General features: G+C 43.9%; 4 non-coding genes across 4 annotated transcripts; 1 reads left to right on the forward strand and 3 right to left on the reverse strand.

The window, feature by feature from the left end:
* The first annotated feature begins 1300 nt into the window (after window positions 1-1300).
* Window positions 1301-1373, forward strand: trnak-uuu (transfer RNA lysine (anticodon UUU)). The gene has a single exon. It is a non-coding gene; the product is annotated as a tRNA-Lys (tRNA).
* Window positions 1374-9476: 8103 nt separating this feature from the next.
* On the reverse strand, window positions 9477-9549 carry trnak-uuu (transfer RNA lysine (anticodon UUU)). The gene has a single exon. It is a non-coding gene; the product is annotated as a tRNA-Lys (tRNA).
* Window positions 9550-13684: 4135 nt separating this feature from the next.
* On the reverse strand, window positions 13685-13757 carry trnak-uuu (transfer RNA lysine (anticodon UUU)). The gene has a single exon. It is a non-coding gene; the product is annotated as a tRNA-Lys (tRNA).
* A 4135-nt stretch (window positions 13758-17892) lies between these two features.
* On the reverse strand, window positions 17893-17965 carry trnak-uuu (transfer RNA lysine (anticodon UUU)). Its single transcript has one exon. It is a non-coding gene; the product is annotated as a tRNA-Lys (tRNA).
* Between the last annotated feature and the right edge of the window lie 3302 nt (window positions 17966-21267).

A 21267-nucleotide genomic window follows, 5' to 3' on the forward strand; every position in this document is an offset into this window, starting at 1 on the left:
AGTGGTGTACCGCAGGGTTCGGTGCTGGGTCCTTTGCTGTTTGTAGTGTACATTAATGATTTAGATATGAAGGTAGGAGGTATCATCAGTAAGTTCGCAGATGACACGAAAATTGGTGGAGTGGCAAATAGCGAGGAGGGAATAGATAGGGCTTGATGGCAGGCGTGGACATAATGGGCCAAAGTGCCTCTCTGTGCTGTATAAATGTATGACTCTATGACTCTGACTCTAGCCTACAGTCAACAAGGGCAGACGATGATGCCGAAGTCCAACACCGCCTTCAGTTTGCCAGTGCAGCCTTCGGTCTCCTGAGGAAGAGTGTGTTTGAAGACCAGGACGTCGGACCCTGCACTAAGCTCATGGTCTACAGAGCAGCAGTGATAACTGCCCTGCTGTATGCCTCAGAGACATGGACCATGTACAGCAGGCACCTCAAAGCACTGGAGAGGTACGACCAACGCTGCCTCCGCAAGATCCTGCAAATCCATTGGCAGGAAAGGTGCACCAACGTCAGTGTTCTCACTCAGGCCAACATCCCCAGCATCGAAGCTTTGTCCCCGCTTGATCAGCTCCGATGGATGGGTCACATCATCTGCATGCCCGATACCAGACTCCCAAAGCAAGTGCTCTACTCGGAGCTCCGACGCAGCAAGAGAGCCCCAGTTGGGCAGAGGAAACGCTTCAATGACACCCTCAAATCCTCCTTTAAAAAGTGTAACATCCCCACTGACACCTGGGAAACCATGGCCCAAGGCCGCCCGAAGTGGAGGAGAAGCATCCGGGAAGGCGCCGAACACCTCAAGTCCCTTCACTGGGAGCAAGCGGAAGCCAAGCGCAGGCACGCAGGGAGCGCACATCAACCCAAGCACCACACCCACCCGCCCCTTCAACCACCGTCTGCCCCACCTGTAACAGAGACTGTAGGTACCGCATTGGACTCATCAGTCAGCAGAGAACTCTTTTTTAACGTGGAAGCAAGTCATCCTCGGTTCCGAGGTACTGTCTAAGAAGGATGGCCTACTCCTGCTCCTATTTCTTATGTTTTTATGCTCTTTTCACATTTTTACACAGGGTTGCATTTGAAGCCTTATCTGCATTTTCCACCGTCCGTGTTTAGTCTTACAGCCCCAGTTCCCAGCACACGCATTTGACAGGATTTCCGAATGGGTCTGCGTCTTAGTGGGTGTGTGAGAGAAATGTGCTGTGCAGACGGGAGTGCTGCAGAAAGAAATGCAGAATATAAACGATGTAATGTTCCATCTTAGCTACGGTAGGGCGCTGCGCAGCAGTGAGTCTCTGAGCTCGGATAGCTCAGTTGGTAGAACATCAGACTTTTAATCTGAGGGTCCAGGGTTCAAGTCCCTGTTGGAGCGCTGCTTTTATCAATGAAAACCAAACTTAAACTTACACTTAAAAGAAGTGACATTGGAAAATAGCCCATCAAAAGAATGAGACATTTGTTTGCAAAGTTTTAAAATATATTACGTAAATGCTAGAATATGTAATATATTTCAACATTCAGGTGTTGTGACAAATATGCAACACAAATCAAAAAGTTTTATTGAGACAACAGAGCAGCTTGAAATGAACGTTTGAATTGATCATCTGGAAACTACCGCTCCATGTACCTTAAAGCACCGCCGCTGTGACTAATCATTAAAATGCGTTAATGAGATCAGCATGAACGGTTCATTTTTCACGGGGTTGCTTTTAAATTAAAATTCTGAATTCTATCTCTCATGCAACCCCCTCAAACTTGAGTCTTTCAAGCTGAGCTTTCCTGCATTCTCAATAAAACTCATTACTATCTGCTCAACGTTTGCCACAACACAGATTTTACTAATATAATTTTTTATACGTTTATCTTTATATGTTTTGAAACTTTGCAATGAAACCTGATTGTTTTGATAGGGTATGTTCCAATGGCACAGCTTTCAAGTGTAAACTGGGTTTTGTTTTCATTGTTAGAAGGAACGCCGGAACAGGGACTTGAACCCTGGACACTACATCTACACTACAATCTTTGCTCCTGGCTCTACAGTTGCAGTTAGCTCAAGATCAATTTTACTTTCACTCATGCAACCCCATAAAAAACAAAAATTAAAGTGCATAGCGGGGGTTTGCGGGGTGGGGGGTATTTGAGAAGTGAAGCCTGTGGGAGGCAGTGAGAGTGGGGGTGTGAGAGAAATGCACTGTACAGACGGGATCACTGCAGAAGGAAATACAGAATGTGAACGACTTAAAAGGTGGTGGAAGCTGATTCTATACACAAGTTTAAAAGGGAGTTGGACAGACACTTGAGAATGAGGAACTTATAGGGTTATGGGCAAAAAGCGGTGAGGTGGGACTAAACACAACTGCTCTGTCTAGGAGCCAGCACAGGCACAATGGGCCGATTGGCCTCCTTCTGTGCTGTAAGTTTCTATGAAGAGGTTTTGTGCATTTCTTATTCGGAATAGAATTTAAGGAAGGCATTCTTGACCAGCTTTTGAAGTTCAATAGATTAATATATGTCATGGGCGACATAGCAAACTTTAAAATCTAAAGGTAATAAATGGTAAAGGAAAGGTTGCACAGTATGAAAGAATTTGTTTCTGTCTTTCATGAGGACATTAAAATTTGCAGCTGAAATCTAGTAAAGGAACGGTTGTATCAGAAAAACGGATGATTACAATGTTGGAAACCTGTTAAATGTTGAATAAATCCAAAAATAGAGCTTCAGACTTTAATCTGAGTGTCCAGGGTGTTGCGTTTATCAATGAAAACAAGACCCAGTTTACACTTGAAAGCCGTGCCATTGGAAAATACCGTATCAAAAATCAGTTTACTTGCAAAGTTTTAAAACATATAAAAATAATATTCTAAAATAAATTATATTTGAAAAGTCTGTGTTGCGGCAAACATTGAACAGATATTAATGAGTTTTATTGCAGCAGCAGGATAGGCTCAAGTGTTACAGGGTTGCACGAGAGATAGAATTGAGAACTTTTAATTTAAAAGCAACTATTTAACAGGGACTTGAACCTTGGACATTCAGATTAAAAGTCTGATGTTTAACCGACTGAGCAATGCGGGATCATATGTTGAATATTGCGCAGCGACCTCTCGTGGCTAACATGCAACATTACATTGTTCACATTCTGCATTTCCTTCTGCAGTAATCCCATCTGGAGAGCGCATTTCTCTCATACACCCACTCTCTCTGCCTATGAGGCTGTGTGAGTGAAAGTAGACATTGACAATCGTCAGTTAACTGCAACTTTAGGTTCAGTGCAAAGGTGTAACCTGTAAGTAGCAGACCCATCACAAAATCCTTTCAAATGCATTCACTAGGAACCGGGTGAGCAAGAATAAACACGGATGGGGGTCCATGCATACAAAGCTTAAAAAAAGACTTTGATAAGCGATCCCACAACCAACAGATCAGATCAAAGCACTGCAGTCCTGTCACATCCAGTCATCAATGGTGCTGGATCATTAAATAACTAACGGGAGGAGGAGACACCACGCACATTCCCATGCTGGTCAAAAGATAAGGTTGAAGCGTTTGCAACTATCTTCAGCCAGAAGTGGCGAGTAAAATGATTCATCTCGGCATCCTCCTGAGGCCCCAAACATCAAAGAAGCCAGTCTTCAGCCAGTTCGATTGACTCCACTTGATATCAAGAAAGGGCTGAGCGCACTAGATACAGCAAAGGCTATGGGCCCCGACAAAATCCCGGCTGTTGTGCTGAAGTCTTGTGCTCCAGAACTAGCTGCGCTTGTCGCCAAGCTGTTCCAGTACATCTACAACACTGGCATCTACCCGACAATGTGGAAAGCTGCCCAGGTATGTCGTGTCCACAAAAAGCAGGAGAAATCCAATCCAGCCAATTACCGCCCCATTCAGTCTATTCTCAATCATCAGCAAAACGATAGAAGGTGTCATCGAAAGTGCTATAAAGCGGCACTTACTCACCAATAACTTGCTCACTGATGCTCAGTTTGGGTTCCCTAACGGCCACGCGGCTCCAGACCTCATTACAGCCTTGGTCCATTCATGGACAAAATAGCTGAATTCCAGAGGTGAGGTGAGAGTGACTGCCCTTGACCTCAAGGCAGCATTTGACCAAGTGTGGCATCTAGGAGCCCAAGAAAAATTGAAGTCAATATTGATCAGAGGAAAACTCTCCACTGGCTGGAGTCATACCAAGCACAAAGGAAGATGGTTGTGGTTGCTGGAGGCCAATAATCTCAGCCCCAGTACATCGCTGCAGGAGTTCCTCAGGGCAGTGTCCTCGGCCCAACCACCTTCAGCTGCTTCATCAATGACCTTCCGTCCATCATAAGGTCAGAACTGGGGATGTTCGCTGATGATTGCACAGTGTTCAGTTCCATTCGCAATTCCTCAGATAATGAAGCAGCCCACGCCCACATGCAGCAAGACTTAGCCGACATTCAGGTTGGGGCTGATAATTAGCAAGTAACATTCACGCCACACAAGTGCCAGGCAATGACTATCTCCAACAAGAGAGCCTCTAGCCACCACCTCTTGATATTCAACAGCATTAGCATTGCCGAATCCCTCAACAAAGACCTGGACCCTCAGAATAAAATCTGAGGCGCTATTATTGGATTAATTCAACATTAAACAGAGTATCATCTGCAATGGCTTCTCTTTCTGCTCCGCATCATCACCTCTGCTGTCCCGCCAGGATCTATCCTTGGCCCTTTCTTATGCCTCATCCACATGCCAGCCCTCAGCAACATCATCTGAAAACACAGTGTCAGTCTCCACATATATGCTGATAACACCCATCTCCACCTCACCACCACCTCTCTCAACCCCCTCCACGGTTTCTAAATTGTCAGACTGCTAGTCCAGTACTGGATGAGCAGACATTTTCTCCAATTAAATATAGGGAAGACCAAAGCCATTGTTGTCGGTCCCCGCCGGACGGGATGACAGCAGAATGAAATGCAGAATGTGAACGATGTAATGTTCAACATCCGCCACTGGATGTCGCTGTGTTGTGAAATGTGCGTGAGCCCAGATAGTTCAGTCGGTAAAACATCAGACTTTTAATCTGAGGGTCCAGGCTTCAGGTCTTTGTTTGGGCGCTGCTTTTAAATCAAAATTCTCAATTCCATCTTTCAGGCAACCCCGTGAAAAAGAAACCGTTCATGCTGATCTCATTAACGCATTTTAATGATTAGTCATTTAAGGTACATGGAGCGATAGTTTCGAGATGATCAGTTGCAACGTTCATGCAGCCCCATGAAACAGGAGCATTTCAAGCTGCTCTTCCCTGTTGTTTCAACAGAACATTTGTGTTGCATATTTGTCACAACACCTGAATTTGAAATATATTACATATTCTAGTGTTTGCTTAATATTTTTTAAAACTTTGCAAGCAAATGTCTGATTCTTTTGATGGGGTATTTTCTAATGTCACTGCTTTTAAGTGTAAATTAGGTGTTGTTTTCACTGATAAAAGCAGCGCCCGAACAGGAACTTGAACCCTAGACCCTCAAATTAAAAGTCGGATGCTTTTCCAACTGAGCTATCCAGGCTCGTGGATGTAAGCTAACACAGCGCCATTCACTGCCCGAGATGCACCATTACAACGTTCCCATCCTTCTGTCCTTATCCCGGCTGTACAGCGCATTTCTCTCACACACCCACACTTTACAAATACCCTTACCGCCACCACGCTCTTTTATGTTTTGTGTTTTGTGAGGCTGCGTGAGTGAAAGTAAAAATCACGAGCTAACTGCTACTCTAACGGCAGGGCAAAGAGGTGCATAAGATGTTTGCTGTATGACCCCAGATAGCTCAGTCAATAAAACATCAGACTTTTAATGTGAGTGTCCAGGATTCAGGGCCCTATTCGGGCGTTGCTTTTATCAGTGAAGACAACAAGTAAATTTACACTTGAAACCGGTGATATTAGAAAATACCCTATTTAAAGAATCAGACGTTTGGTTGCAAAGCTTTAAAGTATATTTAGTAAATATTAGAATTATATTTGAAAAAACAAGTGTTGTGACAAACATTCAACAAATATTAATGAGTTTTAATGAGAGAGCAGGAAATAACAGCTTGAAACGCTCGTTTCATGGGACTGCATGAAGGTAAGAATTGATGATTTCAAAAATACCACTCAATGAACCTTTAAGCACTGCGATCGTGCCAAATCTTTAAAATATATCGATGAGATCAGCATGAATGACTTGTGTTTCATGAAACAAGGAGTTGAAAATTTTGGTTTTAAAACTGCACCCAGATAGAAACTTGACTCACAGACTTTCAGATTAAAAGTCTGATACTTTAGCGATTGAGCTATCCAGCCTCCCACAGGCAAATTGCTATTAGGTCCCTATCGCCCTGTAATTCCCTGCCTAAACCTCTCCGCCTCGCTACCTCTCTCTTCCTCTTTAAGGCGCTCCTTAAAACCTACCTTTCTGGCCAAGCTTTTGGTCCCCTGCCTTCATTTCTGCTTATGTGGCTCAGTATGAATTTTATTGTCTTTTAATTCTCCTGTGAAGCGCCTTGGAACGTTTTACTACATTAAAGGGGCTATATAAATTCAAGTTGTCGTTGTTGGTAGTTTTTTGACTCAAAGGGAAACAAGGGATATGGGCATCAAGCGGGAAGGTGGAGTTGAGTTCGATGATCAGCCATGATCTTATTGAATGGCGGAGCAGGCTCGTATGGCCTACACCTACTCCAATTTCCTATGTTCCTATGCTCTTTTCCCATTTTTAGACAGGGTTGCTTTTGAAGCTTTGTTTGCATTTTCAATGTCTGTGTTTAGTCTTACTCCCCCAGTTCCAGCCCACACATTTGAAAGGATTTCCGAATGTGTCTGCTATTTACATACATTGCACATCTTGGCAGACTAGTAATGTAGTACCATTGTTTAAAAAGGGGAAAAGGGACAGACCGAGTAATTACAGGCCAGTCAGCCTAACCCTGGTGGTGTGAAAATGATTGGAAAAAATTCTGAGGGCCCGGGTAATTCGTCATTTAGAAAGACATGGGTTAATCAGTGACAGTCAGCATGGATTTGTCAAGGGAAGATCGTGTCTGATTAACTTTGATTGAATTTTTTGAGGAGGCAACAAGGAGGGTCGATAAGAATTGTGCGTTTGATGTAGTGTATATGGATTTTGGCAAGTCTTTTTACATTCTGCATTTCCTTCTGCAGTAATCCCACCTGTGCAGCGCTTTTCTCTCACACACCCTCTCTCTCTGCCTATGGGGCTACGGGAGTGAATGTAGACAGTGACAATCCTCAGTTAACTGCAACTTTAGGTTCAGTGCAAAGCTGTGCATAACCTGTAAGTAGCAGACCCATCAAAAAATCCTTTCAAATACATGCACTGGGAACTGGTGTGCAAGAATAAACACGGACGGGGGACCATGCATAAACATCATCAAAACAGCGCTGTGCTAAGCGATCCCACAACCAATGGATCAGATCAAAGCTCTGCAGTCCTGTCACATCAAGTCGTCAATGGTGGTGGATCATTAAATAACTAACGGGAGGAGGAGACGCCATGAACATTCCCATCATCAATGATGGTGGAGGCCAGCACGCTGTGCAAAAGATACGGTTGAAGTGTTTGCAACTATCTCCAGCCAGAAGTGCCGAGTGCAATGATTCATCTCGGCCTCCTCCTGAGGCCCCAACCATCACAGAAGCCAGTCTTCAGCCAGTTCAATTGACTCCACGTGATATCAAGAAAGGGCTGAGCGCACTCGATACAGCAAAGGCTATGGGCCTCGACAACATCCCGGCTGTCGTGCTGCAGTCTTGTGCTCCAGAACCAGCTCTGCCTCTAGCCAAGCTGTTCCAGTACAGCTACAACACTGGCATCTACCCGACAATGCGAAAAGCTGTGCAGGTATGTCCTGTCCACAAAATCAGGACATATCCAATCCAGCCAATCATCAACAAAGTAATGGAACCTGTCGTCGACAGCACGATGAAGCGGCACTTACTCACCAATAACCTGCTCATTGAGGCTCAGTTTGGGTTCGCCAATGGCCACTCGGCTCCAGACCTCATTACAGCCTTGGTCCAATCATGGACAGAAGAGCTGAATTCCAGAGGTGAGCTGAGAGTGACTGTCCTTGACATCAAGGCAGCATTTGCCCAAGTGTGGCATTAAGGAGCCCGAGTAAAATTGAAGTCAATATTGTTCAGTGGAAAACTCTCCAGTACCTAGCACAAAGGAAGATGGTTGTGGTACATCGCTGCAGGAGTTCCTCAGGGCAGTGTCCTCGGCCCAGCCATCTTCAGCAGCTTCATCAATGACCTTCCCTTCAACATAAGGTCAGAAGTGGGGATGTTCGCTGATGATTGCACAGTGTTCAGTTCCATTCACAGTTCCTCAGATAATGAAGCAGCCCGTGCCCACATGCAGCAAGACATTTCCGACATTCAGGCTGGGGCTGATAAATAGCAAGTATCATTCGCGCCACACAAGTGCCAGGCAATGACTATCTCCAACAAGAGAGCCTCTCAGCACCACCTCTTGATATTCAACAGCATTTCCATTGCCGAATTCCTCAACAAAGACCTGAACCCTGGACCCTCAGAATAAAAGTCTGATGCGCTATTATTGGATTTATTCAACATTAAACAGAGACTCACCTGCAATGGCTTTTCATTCGGCTCCCGCATCATCACCTCTGGTATCCTTGGCCCCTGCTTATTTCTCATCTACATGCCAGCCCTCAGCAACATCATCTGAAAACACAGTGTCAGTCTCCACATGTATGCTGATAACACCCAGCTCCACCTCACCACCACCTCTCTCAACCCCCGCCACCGTTTCTAAATTGTCAGACTGCTAGTCCAGTAGTAGATGAGCAGGCATTTTCTCCAATTAAATATAGGGAAAACCAAAGCCATTGTTGTCGGTCCCTGCCTGACGGGATGACAGCAGAATGAAATACAGAATGTGAACGATGTAATGTTCAATATCAGCCACTGGATGTCGCTGTGTTGTGAAAAGAGCGTGAGCCCAGATAGTTCAGTCGGTGAAACATCAGACTTTTAATCTCAGGGTTCAGGTCTTTGTTTGGGTGCTGCTTTTCATTAAAAATTCTCAATTTCGTCTTTCAGACAACCCCGTGAAAAAGAAACCGTTCATGCTGATCTGATTAACGCATTTTAATGATTAGTCACAGTGGCGGTGCTTTAAGGTACATGGAGCGATAGTTTCGAGATGATCAGTTGCAACGTTCATGCAGCCCCATGAAACACGAGCATTTCAAGCTGGTCATCCCTGATGTTTCAATAAAACGTTTTGATTTGTGTTGCATATTTGTCACATCTGAATTTTGAAATATATTACATATTCTAGTGTTTACTTAATATATTTTAAAATTTTGCAAGCAAATGTCTGATTCTTTTGATGGGGTATTTTCTAATGTCACTGCTTTTAAGTGTAAGTTTAGGTGTTGTCTTTACTGATAAAAGCAGCGCCCGAACAGGGACTTGAACCCTGGACCCTCAGATTAAAAGACTGATGCTTTACCGACTGAGCTATCCGGGCTCATGCATGTAAGCTAACACAGCGACATTCACTGGCCGAGATGCAACATTACATCGTTGACATCCTCCTGTACTGATCCCGGCTGCGCAGCGCATTTCGCTCACACACCCACACTTCACAAATACCCTTACCGCCACCACGCTCTTTTATGTTTTGTGTTTTGTGAGGCTGCGTGAGTGAAAGTAAAAATCGCGAGCTAACTGCTACTTTAGCGGCAGGGCAAAGATCTGCATAAGATACTTGCTGTATGACCCCGGATAGTTCAGTCAATAAAACATCAGACTTTTAATGTGAGTGTCCAGGATTCAAGGCCCTATTCGAGCGTTGCTTTTATCAGTGAAGACAACAAGTAAATTTACACTTGAAGCCGGTGATATTAGAAAATAACCTATTTAAAGAATCAGACGTTCGGTTGCAAAGTTTTAAAATATATTAATAAATACTTATATAAATTATTAATGGAAAATGTAATATATTTCATAATTCAGGTGTCAATGAAGACAACACAAAATTTACACTTGAAAGCAGAGACTTTATAAAATACTATGTCAGAAAAACAGATTTGCTTGCAAAGCTTTAAAGTATATTTAGAAAATATTAGAATTATATTTGAAAAAACAAGGGTTGTGACAAACATTCAACAAATACTAATGAGTTTTATTGAGACAGCAGGAAATAACAGCTTGAAATGCTCGTTTCATGGGACTCCATGAAGTTAAGAATTGATGATCTCAAAAATACCAATCAATGAACCTATAAGCACTGCGATTGTGCCGAATCTTTAAAATATATTGATGAGATCAGCATGAATGACTTGTGTTTCATGAAACAAGGAGTTGAGAATTTTGGTTTTAAAACTGCACCCAGATAGAGACTTGATTCACGGACGTTCAGATTAAAAGTCCGATACTTTAGCGACTGAGCTGTCCAGCCTCCCACAGGCAAATTGCTATTAGCTCCCTATCGCTCTGTAATTCCCTGCCTAAACCTCTCCGCCTCTCTACCTCTGTTTTCCTCTTTAAGGCGCTCCTTAAAACCTACCTTTTTGGCCAGCTTTTGGTCCCCTGCCCTAATTTCTCCTCATGTGGCTCGGTGTCAAGTTTCTTGTCCTTTAATTCTCCTGTGAAGCACCTTGGAACGTTTTACTACATTAAAGGCGCTATATAAATTCAAGTTGTCGTTGTTGGTATTTTTTTGACTCGAATGGTATCAAGGGATATGGGGATCAAGCGGGAAGGTGGAGCTGAGGTCAATGATCAGCCATGATCTTGTTAAATGGCGGAGGAGGCTCGAGGGGCCGTATGGCCGACTCCAATTTCCTATGCTCTTATCCTATTTTCTCATTTTTACACAGGGCTGCTTTTGAAGCTTTGTTTACATTTTCTACCGTCCGTGTTTAGTCTTACTCCCCCAGTTCCAGCACACACATTTGAAAGAATTTCTGAATGTGTCTGCTACTTAAATACAATCCACATCTTGGAGGACTGCTAATGTGTTGCCGTTGTTTAAAAAAGGAAAAAGGGATAGGCCGAGTAACTACAGACCAGTCAGGCTAATCCCGGTGCTGTGAAAATTATTGGAAAAAATTCTGAAGGCCAGGATAAATCGTCATGTAGAAAGACAAGGAGTAATCAGCGACAGTCAGCATTGATTTGCCAAGGGAAGATCGTGTCTGATTAAATTTGATTGAATTTTTTGAGGAGGCAACAAGGAGGTTCGATAGGGGTAGTGCGTTTGATGTAGTGTATATGGATTTTGGCAAGTCTTTTCACATTCTGCATTTCCTTCTGCATAATCCCATCTGTACAGCGCATTTCTATCACACGCCCACTCTCTGCCTATGGGGCTACGGGAGTGAAAGTAGACACTGACAATCGTCAGTTAACTGCAACTTTAGATTCAGTGCGAAGATGTGCATAACCTGTAAGTAGCAGACCCATCAAAAAATCCTTTCAAATACATGCACTGGTTACTGGGTGAGCAAGAATAAACACGGACGGGGGACCATGCATACAAATCATCAAAACAGCCCTGTGCTAAGCGATCCCACAACCAACCGATCAGATCAAAGAACTGCAGTCCTGTGACCATCCAGTCATCAATGGTGGTAGATCTTTAAATAACTAACGGGAGGAGGAGACTCCATGAACATTCCCATCATCAATGATGGTGGAGGCCAGCACGCTGTGCAAAAGATAAGGTTGAAGCATTTGCAACTATCTTCAACCAGAAGTGCCGAGTGAAATGATTCATCTCGGCCACCTCCTGAGGTTCCTACCATCACAGAAGCCAGTCTTCAGCCAATTTGATTCACTCCACGTGATATCAAGAAAGGGCTGAGCGCACTGGATACAACAAAGGCTATGGACTCTAACAACATCCCGGCTGTTCTGCTGATGTCTTGTGCTCCAGAACTAGGCGCACCTCTAGCCAAGCTGTTTCAGTACAGCTGCAACACTGGCATCTACCCGACAAAGCAGAAAGCTGCCCAGGTATGTCCTGTCCACAAAAAGCAGGAGAAATCCAATCCAGCCAATTACTGCCCCAGCAGTCTACTCTCAGTCATCAGCAAAATGATGGAAGTTGTCATCGACAGTGCTATCAAGTGGCACTTACTCACCAATAACCTGCTCACTGATGCTCAGTTTGGGTTCCGCCAGGACCACCCGGCTCCAGACCTCATTACAGCCTTGGTCCAACCATGGACAAAGGAGCTGAATTCCAGAGGTGAGGTGAGAGTGACTGCCCTTGACATCAAGGCAGCATTTGACCAGGTGTGTGGCATCAAGGAGCCCGAGTAAAATTGAAGTCAATGGGAATCGGAGGGAAAACTCTCCACTGGTTGGAGTCACACCCAGCACAATGGAAGATGGTTGTGGTTGTTGGAGGCCAATCACCTGAGCCACAGGACATCGCTGCAGGAGTTCCTCCGGGCAGTGTCCTAGGCTCAACCATCTTCCCTCCAACATAAGGTCGGAACTGGGGATGTTCGCTGATGACTGCACAGTGTTCAGTTCCATTCACAACTCCTCAGATAATGAAGCAGCCCGTGCCCACATGCAGCAAGACTTGGACGACATTAAGGCTGGGGCTGATAAGTGACAAGTAACATTTGCGCCACACAAGTGCCCGGCAATGACTATCTCCAACAAAAGAGCCTCTAACCACCACCTCTTGATATTCAACAGCATTATCAATGCCGAATCCCTGAACAAAGACCTGAGCCCTCAGAATAAAAGTGTGATGCGCTATTATTGGATTAATTCAAAATTAAACAGAGAATCATCTGCAATTGCTTTTCTTTCGGCTCCTGCATCAACACCTCTGGTGTCCCACAAGGATCTATCCTTGGCCCCTTCTTATTTCTCATCCACATGCCAGCCCTCAGCAACATCATCTGAAAACACAGTGTCAGTCTCCACATGTATGCTGATAACACCCAGCTCCACCTCACCACCACCTCTCTCAACACCCTCCACGGTTTCTAAATTGTCAGACTGCTAGTCCAGTACTGGATGAGGAGACATTTTCTCCAATTAAATATAGGGAAGACCAAAGCCATTGTTGTCGGTCCCCGCCAGACGGGATGACAGCAGAATGAAATGCAGAATGTGAACGATGTAATGTTCAATATCAGCCACTGGATGTCGCTGTGTTGTGAAAAGAGCGTGAGCCCAGATAGTTCAGTCGGTGAAACATCAGACTTTTAATCTCAGGGTTCAGGTCTTTGTTTGGGTGCTGCTTTTCATTAAAAATTCTCAATTTCGTCTTTCAGGCAACCCCGTGAAAAAGAAACCGTTCATGCTGATCTGATTAACGCATTTTAATGATTAGTCACAGTGGCGGTGCTTTAAGGTGCATGGAGCGATAGTTTCGAGATGATCAGTTGCAACGTTCATGCAGCCCCATGAAACACGAGCATTTCAAGCTGGTCATCCCTGATGTTTCAATAAAACTTTTTGATTTGTGTTGCATATTTGTCACATCTGAATTTTGAAATATATTACATATTCTAGTGTTTACTTAATATATTTTAAAATTTTGCAAGCAAATGTCTGATTCTTTTGATGGGGTATTTTCTAATGTCACTGCTTTTAAGTGTAAGTTTAGGTGTTGTCTTTACTGATAAAAGCAGCGCCCGAACAGGGACTTGAACCCTGGACCCTCAGATTAAAAGTCTGATGCTCTACCGACTGAGCTATCCGGGCTCGTACATGTAAGCTAACACAGCGACTTTCACTGGCCGAGATGCAACATTACATCGTTGACATCCTCCTGCACTGATCCCGGCTGCGCAGCGCATTTCGCTCACACACCCACACTTCACAAATACCCTTACCGCCACCACGCTCTTTTATGTTTTGTGTTTTGTGAGGCTGCGTGAGTGAAAGTAAAAATCGCGAGCTAACTGCTACTTTAGCGGCAGGGCAAAGATCTGCATAAGATACTTGCTGTATGACCCCGGATAGTTCAGTCAATAAAACATCAGACTTTTAATGTGAGTGTCCAGGATTCAAGGCCCTATTCGAGCGTTGCTTTTATCAGTGAAGACAACAAGTAAATTTACACTTGAAGCCGGTGATATTAGAAAATACCCTATTTAAAGAATCAGACGTTTGGTTGCAAAGTTTTAAAATATATTAATAAATACTTATATAAATTATTAATGGAAAATGTAATATATTTCATAATTCAGGTGTCAATGAAGACAACACAAAATTTACACTTGAAAGCAGAGACTTTATAAAATACTATGTCAGAAAAACAGATTTGCTTGCAAAGCTTTAAAGTATATTTAGAAAATATTAGAATTATATTTGAAAAAACAAGGGTTGTGACAAACATTCAACAAATACTAATGAGTTTTATTGAGACAGCAGGAAATAACAGCTTGAAATGCTCGTTTCATGGGACTCCATGAAGTTAAGAATTGATGATCTCAAAAATACCAATCAATGAACCTATAAGCACTGCGATTGTGCCGAATCTTTAAAATATATTGATGAGATCAGCATGAATGACTTGTGTTTCATGAAACAAGGAGTTGAGAATTTTGGTTTTAAAACTGCACCCAGATAGAGACTTGATTCACGGACGTTCAGATTAAAAGTCCGATACTTTAGCGACTGAGCTGTCCAGCCTCCCACAGGCAAATTGCTATTAGCTCCCTATCGCTCTGTAATTCCCTGCCTAAACCTCTCCGCCTCTCTACCTCTGTTTTCCTCTTTAAGGCGCTCCTTAAAACCTACCTTTTTGGCCAGCTTTTGGTCCCCTGCCCTAATTTCTCCTCATGTGGCTCGGTGTCAAGTTTCTTGTCCTTTAATTCTCCTGTGAAGCACCTTGGAACGTTTTACTACATTAAAGGCGCTATATAAATTCAAGTTGTCGTTGTTGGTATTTTTTTGACTCGAATGGTATCAAGGGATATGGGGATCAAGCGGGAAGGTGGAGCTGAGGTCAATGATCAGCCATGATCTTGTTAAATGGCGGAGCAGGCTCGAGGGGCCGTATGGCCGACTCCAATTTCCTATGCTCTTATCCTATTTTCTCATTTTTACACAGGGTTGCTTTTGAAGCTTTGTTTACATTTTCTACCGTCCGTGTTTAGTCTTACTCCCCCAGTTCCAGCACACACATTTGAAAGAATTTCTGAATGTGTCTGCTACTTAAATACAATCCACATCTTGGAGGACTGCTAATGTGTTTCCGTTGTTTAAAAAAGGAAAAAGGGATAGACCGAGTAATTACAGACCAGTCAGGCTAATCCTGGTGCTGTGAAAATTATTGGAAAAAATTCTGAAGGCCAGGATAAATCGTCATGTAGAAAGACAAGGAGTAATCAGCAACAGTCAGCATTGATTTGCCAAGGGAAGATCGTGTCTGATTAACTTTGATTGAATTTTTTGAGGAGGCAACAAGGAGGTTCGATAGGGGTAGTGCGTTTGATGTAGTGTATATGGATTTTGGCAAGTCTTTTCACATTCTGCATTTCCTTCTGCATAATCCCATCTGTACAGCGCATTTCTATCACACGCCCACTCTCTGCCTATGGGGCTACGGGAGTGAAAGTAGACACTGACAATCGTCAGTTAACTGCAACTTTAGATTCAGTGCGAAGATGTGCATAACCTGTAAGTAGCAGACCCATCAAAAAATCCTTTCAAATACATGCACTGGTTACTGGGTGAGCAAGAATAAACACGGACGGGGGACCATGCATACAAATCATCAAAACAGCCCTGTGCTAAGCGATCCCACAACCAACCGATCAGATCAAAGCACTGCAGTCCTGTGACCATCCAGTCATCAATGGTGGTAGATCTTTAAATAACTAACGGGAGGAGGAGACTCCATGAACATTCCCATCATCAATGATGGTGGAGGCCAGCACGCTGTGCAAAAGATAAGGTTGAAGCATTTGCAACTATCGTCAACCAGAAGTGCCGAGTGAAATGGTTCATCTCGGCCACCTCCTGAGGTCCCTACCATCACAGAAGCCAGTCTTCAGCCAATTTGATTCACTCCACGTGATATCAAGAAAGGGCTGAGCGCACTGGATACAACAAAGGCTATGGACTCTAACAACATCCCGGCTGTTCTGCTGATGTCTTGTGCTCCAGAACTAGGCGCACCTCTAGCCAAGCTGTTTCAGTACAGCTACAACACTGGCATCTACCCGACAATGCAGAAAGCTGCCCAGGTATGTCCTGTCCACAAAAAGCAGGAGAAATCCAATCCAGCCAATTACTGCCCCAGCAGTCTACTCTCAGTCATCAGCAAAATGATGGAAGTTGTCATCGACAGTGCTATCAAGTGGCACTTACTCACCAATAACCTGCTCACTGATGCTCAGTTTGGGTTCCGCCAGGACCACTCGGCTCCAGACCTCATTACAGCCTTGGTCCAACCATGGACAAAGGAGCTGAATTCCAGAGGTGAGGTGAGAGTGACTGCCCTTGACATCAAGGCAGCATTTGACCAGGTGTGTGGCATCAAGGAGCCCGAGTAAAATTGAAGTCAATGGGAATCGGAGGGAAAACTCTCCACTGGTTGGAGTCACACCCAGCACAATGGAAGATGGTTGTGGTTGTTGGAGGCCAATCATCTGAGCCACAGGACATCGCTGCAGGAGTTCCTCCGGGCAGTGTCCTAGGCCCAACCATCTTCCCTCCAACATAAGGTCAGAACTGGGGATGTTCGCTGATGACTGCACAGTGTTCAGTTCCATTCACAACTCCTCAGATAATGAAGCAGCCCGTGCCCACATGCAGCAAGTCTTGGACGACATTCAGGCTGGGGCTGATAAGTGACAAGTAATATATGCGCCACACAAGTGCCCGGCAATGACTATCTCCAACAAAAGAGCCTCTAACCACCACCTCTTCATATTCAACAGCATTATCAATGCCGAATCCCTGAACAAAGACCTGAGCCCTCAGAATAAAAGTGTGATGCGCTATTATTGGATTAATTCAAAATTAAACAGAGAATCATCTGCAATTGCTTTTCTTTCGGCTCCTGCATCAACACCTCTGGTGTCCCACAAGGATCTATCCTTGGCCCCTTCTTATTTCTCATCCACATGCCAGCCCTCAGCAACATCATCTGAAAACACAGTGTCAGTCTCCACATGTATGCTGATAACACCCAGCTCCACCTCACCACCACCTCTCTCAACACCCTCCACGGTTTCTAAATTGTCAGACTGCTAGTCCAGTACTGGATGAGGAGACATTTTCTCCAATTAAATATAGGGAAGACCAAAGCCATTGTTGTCGGTCCCCGCCAGACGGGATGACAGCAGAATGAAATGCAGAATGTGAACGATGTAATGTTCAATATCAGCCACTGGATGTCGCTGTGTTGTGAAAAGAGCGTGAGCCCAGATAGTTCAGTCGGTGAAACATCAGACTTTTAATCTCAGGGTTCAGGTCTTTGTTTGGGTGCTGCTTTTCATTAAAAATTCTCAATTTCGTCTTTCAGGCAACCCCGTGAAAAAGAAACCGTTCATGCTGATCTGATTAACGCATTTAAATGATTAGTCACAGTGGCGGTGCTTTAAGGTGCATGGAGCGATAGTTTCGAGATGATCAGTTGCAACGTTCATGCAGCCCCATGAAACACGAGCATTTCAAGCTGGTCATCCCTGATGTTTCAATAAAACTTTTTGATTTGTGTTGCATATTTGTCACATCTGAATTTTGAAATATATTACATATTCTAGTGTTTACTTAATATATTTTAAAATTTTGCAAGCAAATGTCTGATTCTTTTGATGGGGTATTTTCTAATGTCACTGCTTTTAAGTGTAAGTTTAGGTGTTGTCTTTACTGATAAAAGCAGCGCCCGAACAGGGACTTGAACCCTGGACCCTCAGATTAAAAGTCTGATGCTCTACCGACTGAGCTATCCGGGCTCATGCATGTAAGCTAACACAGCGACTTTCACTGGCCGAGATGCAACATTACATCGTTGACATCCTCCTGCACTGATCCCGGCTGCGCAGCGCATTTCGCTCACACACCCACACTTCACAAATACCCTTACCGCCACCACGCTCTTTTATGTTTTGTGTTTTGTGAGGCTGCGTGAGTGAAAGTAAAAATCGCGAGCTAACTGCTACTTTAGCGGCAGGGCAAAGATCTGCATAAGATACTTGCTGTATGACCCCGGATAGTTCAGTCAATAAAACATCAGACTTTTAATGTGAGTGTCCAGGATTCAAGGCCCTATTCGAGCGTTGCTTTTATCAGTGAAGACAACAAGTAAATTTACACTTGAAGCCGGTGATATTAGAAAATAACCTATTTAAAGAATCAGACGTTCGGTTGCAAAGTTTTAAAATATATTAATAAATACTTATATAAATTATTAATGGAAAATGTAATATATTTCATAATTCAGGTGTCAATGAAGACAACACAAAATTTACACTTGAAAGCAGAGACTTTATAAAATACTATGTCAGAAAAACAGATTTGCTTGCAAAGCTTTAAAGTATATTTAGAAAATATTAGAATTATATTTGAAAAAACAAGGGTTGTGACAAACATTCAACAAATACTAATGAGTTTTATTGAGACAGCAGGAAATAACAGCTTGAAATGCTCGTTTCATGGGACTCCATGAAGTTAAGAATTGATGATCTCAAAAATACCAATCAATGAACCTATAAGCACTGCGATTGTGCCGAATCTTTAAAATATATTGATGAGATCAGCATGAATGACTTGTGTTTCATGAAACAAGGAGTTGAGAATTTTGGTTTTAAAACTGCACCCAGATAGAGACTTGATTCACGGACGTTCAGATTAAAAGTCCGATACTTTAGCGACTGAGCTGTCCAGCCTCCCACAGGCAAATTGCTATTAGCTCCCTATCGCTCTGTAATTCCCTGCCTAAACCTCTCCGCCTCTCTACCTCTGTTTTCCTCTTTAAGGCGCTCCTTAAAACCTACCTTTTTGGCCAGCTTTTGGTCCCCTGCCCTAATTTCTCCTCATGTGGCTCGGTGTCAAGTTTCTTGTCCTTTAATTCTCCTGTGAAGCACCTTGGAACGTTTTACTACATTAAAGGCGCTATATAAATTCAAGTTGTCGTTGTTGGTATTTTTTTGACTCGAATGGTATCAAGGGATATGGGGATCAAGCGGGAAGGTGGAGCTGAGGTCAATGATCAGCCATGATCTTGTTAAATGGCGGAGGAGGCTCGAGGGGCCGTATGGCCGACTCCAATTTCCTATGCTCTTATCCTATTTTCTCATTTTTACACAGGGCTGCTTTTGAAGCTTTGTTTACATTTTCTACCGTCCGTGTTTAGTCTTACTCCCCCAGTTCCAGCACACACATTTGAAAGAATTTCTGAATGTGTCTGCTACTTAAATACAATCCACATCTTGGAGGACTGCTAATGTGTTGCCGTTGTTTAAAAAAGGAAAAAGGGATAGGCCGAGTAACTACAGACCAGTCAGGCTAATCCCGGTGCTGTGAAAATTATTGGAAAAAATTCTGAAGGCCAGGATAAATCGTCATGTAGAAAGACAAGGAGTAATCAGCGACAGTCAGCATTGATTTGCCAAGGGAAGATCGTGTCTGATTAAATTTGATTGAATTTTTTGAGGAGGCAACAAGGAGGTTCGATAGGGGTAGTGCGTTTGATGTAGTGTATATGGATTTTGGCAAGTCTTTTCACATTCTGCATTTCCTTCTGCATAATCCCATCTGTACAGCGCATTTCTATCACACGCCCACTCTCTGCCTATGGGGCTACGGGAGTGAAAGTAGACACTGACAATCGTCAGTTAACTGCAACTTTAGATTCAGTGCGAAGATGTGCATAACCTGTAAGTAGCAGACCCATCAAAAAATCCTTTCAAATACATGCACTGGTTACTGGGTGAGCAAGAATAAACACGGACGGGGGACCATGCATACAAATCATCAAAACAGCCCTGTGCTAAGCGATCCCACAACCAACCGACCAGATCAAAGAACTGCAGTCCTGTGACCATCCAGTCATCAATGGTGGTAGATCTTTAAATAACTAACGGGAGGAGGAGACTCCATGAACATTCCCATCATCAATGATGGTGGAGGCCAGCACGCTGTGCAAAAGATAAGGTTGAAGCATTTGCAACTATCTTCAACCAGAAGTGCCGAGTGAAATGATTCATCTCGGCCACCTCCTGAGGTCCCTACCATCACAGAAGCCAGTCTTCAGCCAATTTGATTCACTCCACGTGATATCAAGAAAGGGCTGAGCGCACTGGATACAACAAAGGCTATGGACTCTAACAACATCCCGGCTGTTCTGCTGATGTCTTGTGCTCCAGAACTAGGCGCACCTCTAGCCAAGCTGTTTCAGTACAGCTGCAACACTGGCATCTACCCGACAAAGCAGAAAGCTGCCCAGGTATGTCCTGTCCACAAAAAGCAGGAGAAATCCAATCCAGCCAATTACTGCCCCAGCAGTCTACTCTCAGTCATCAGCAAAATGATGGAAGTTGTCATCGACAGTGCTATCAAGTGGCACTTACTCACCAATAACCTGCTCACTGATGCTCAGTTTGGGTTCCGCCAGGACCACCCGGCTCCAGACCTCATTACAGCCTTGGTCCAACCATGGACAAAGGAGCTGAATTCCAGAGGTGAGGTGAGAGTGACTGCCCTTGACATCAAGGCAGCATTTGACCAGGTGTGTGGCATCAAGGAGCCCGAGTAAAATTGAAGTCAATGGGAATCGGAGGGAAAACTCTCCACTGGTTGGAGTCACACCCAGCACAATGGAAGATGGTTGTGGTTGTTGGAGGCCAATCACCTGAGCCACAGGACATCGCTGCAGGAGTTCCTCCGGGCAGTGTCCTAGGCTCAACCATCTTCCCTCCAACATAAGGTCGGAACTGGGGATGTTCGCTGATGACTGCACAGTGTTCAGTTCCATTCACAACTCCTCAGATAATGAAGCAGCCCGTGCCCACATGCAGCAAGACTTGGACGACATTAAGGCTGGGGCTGATAAGTGACAAGTAACATTTGCGCCACACAAGTGCCCGGCAATGACTATCTCCAACAAAAGAGCCTCTAACCACCACCTCTTGATATTCAACAGCATTATCAATGCCGAATCCCTGAACAAAGACCTGAGCCCTCAGAATAAAAGTGTGATGCGCTATTATTGGATTAATTCAAAATTAAACAGAGAATCATCTGCAATTGCTTTTCT

This window comes from Somniosus microcephalus, unplaced genomic scaffold, assembly GCF_052327205.1.
Source record: "Somniosus microcephalus isolate GS21.2 unplaced genomic scaffold, FLI_Smic_1.0 unresolved_chr2, whole genome shotgun sequence".
Taxonomy (NCBI): Eukaryota; Metazoa; Chordata; class Chondrichthyes; order Squaliformes; family Somniosidae; genus Somniosus; species Somniosus microcephalus.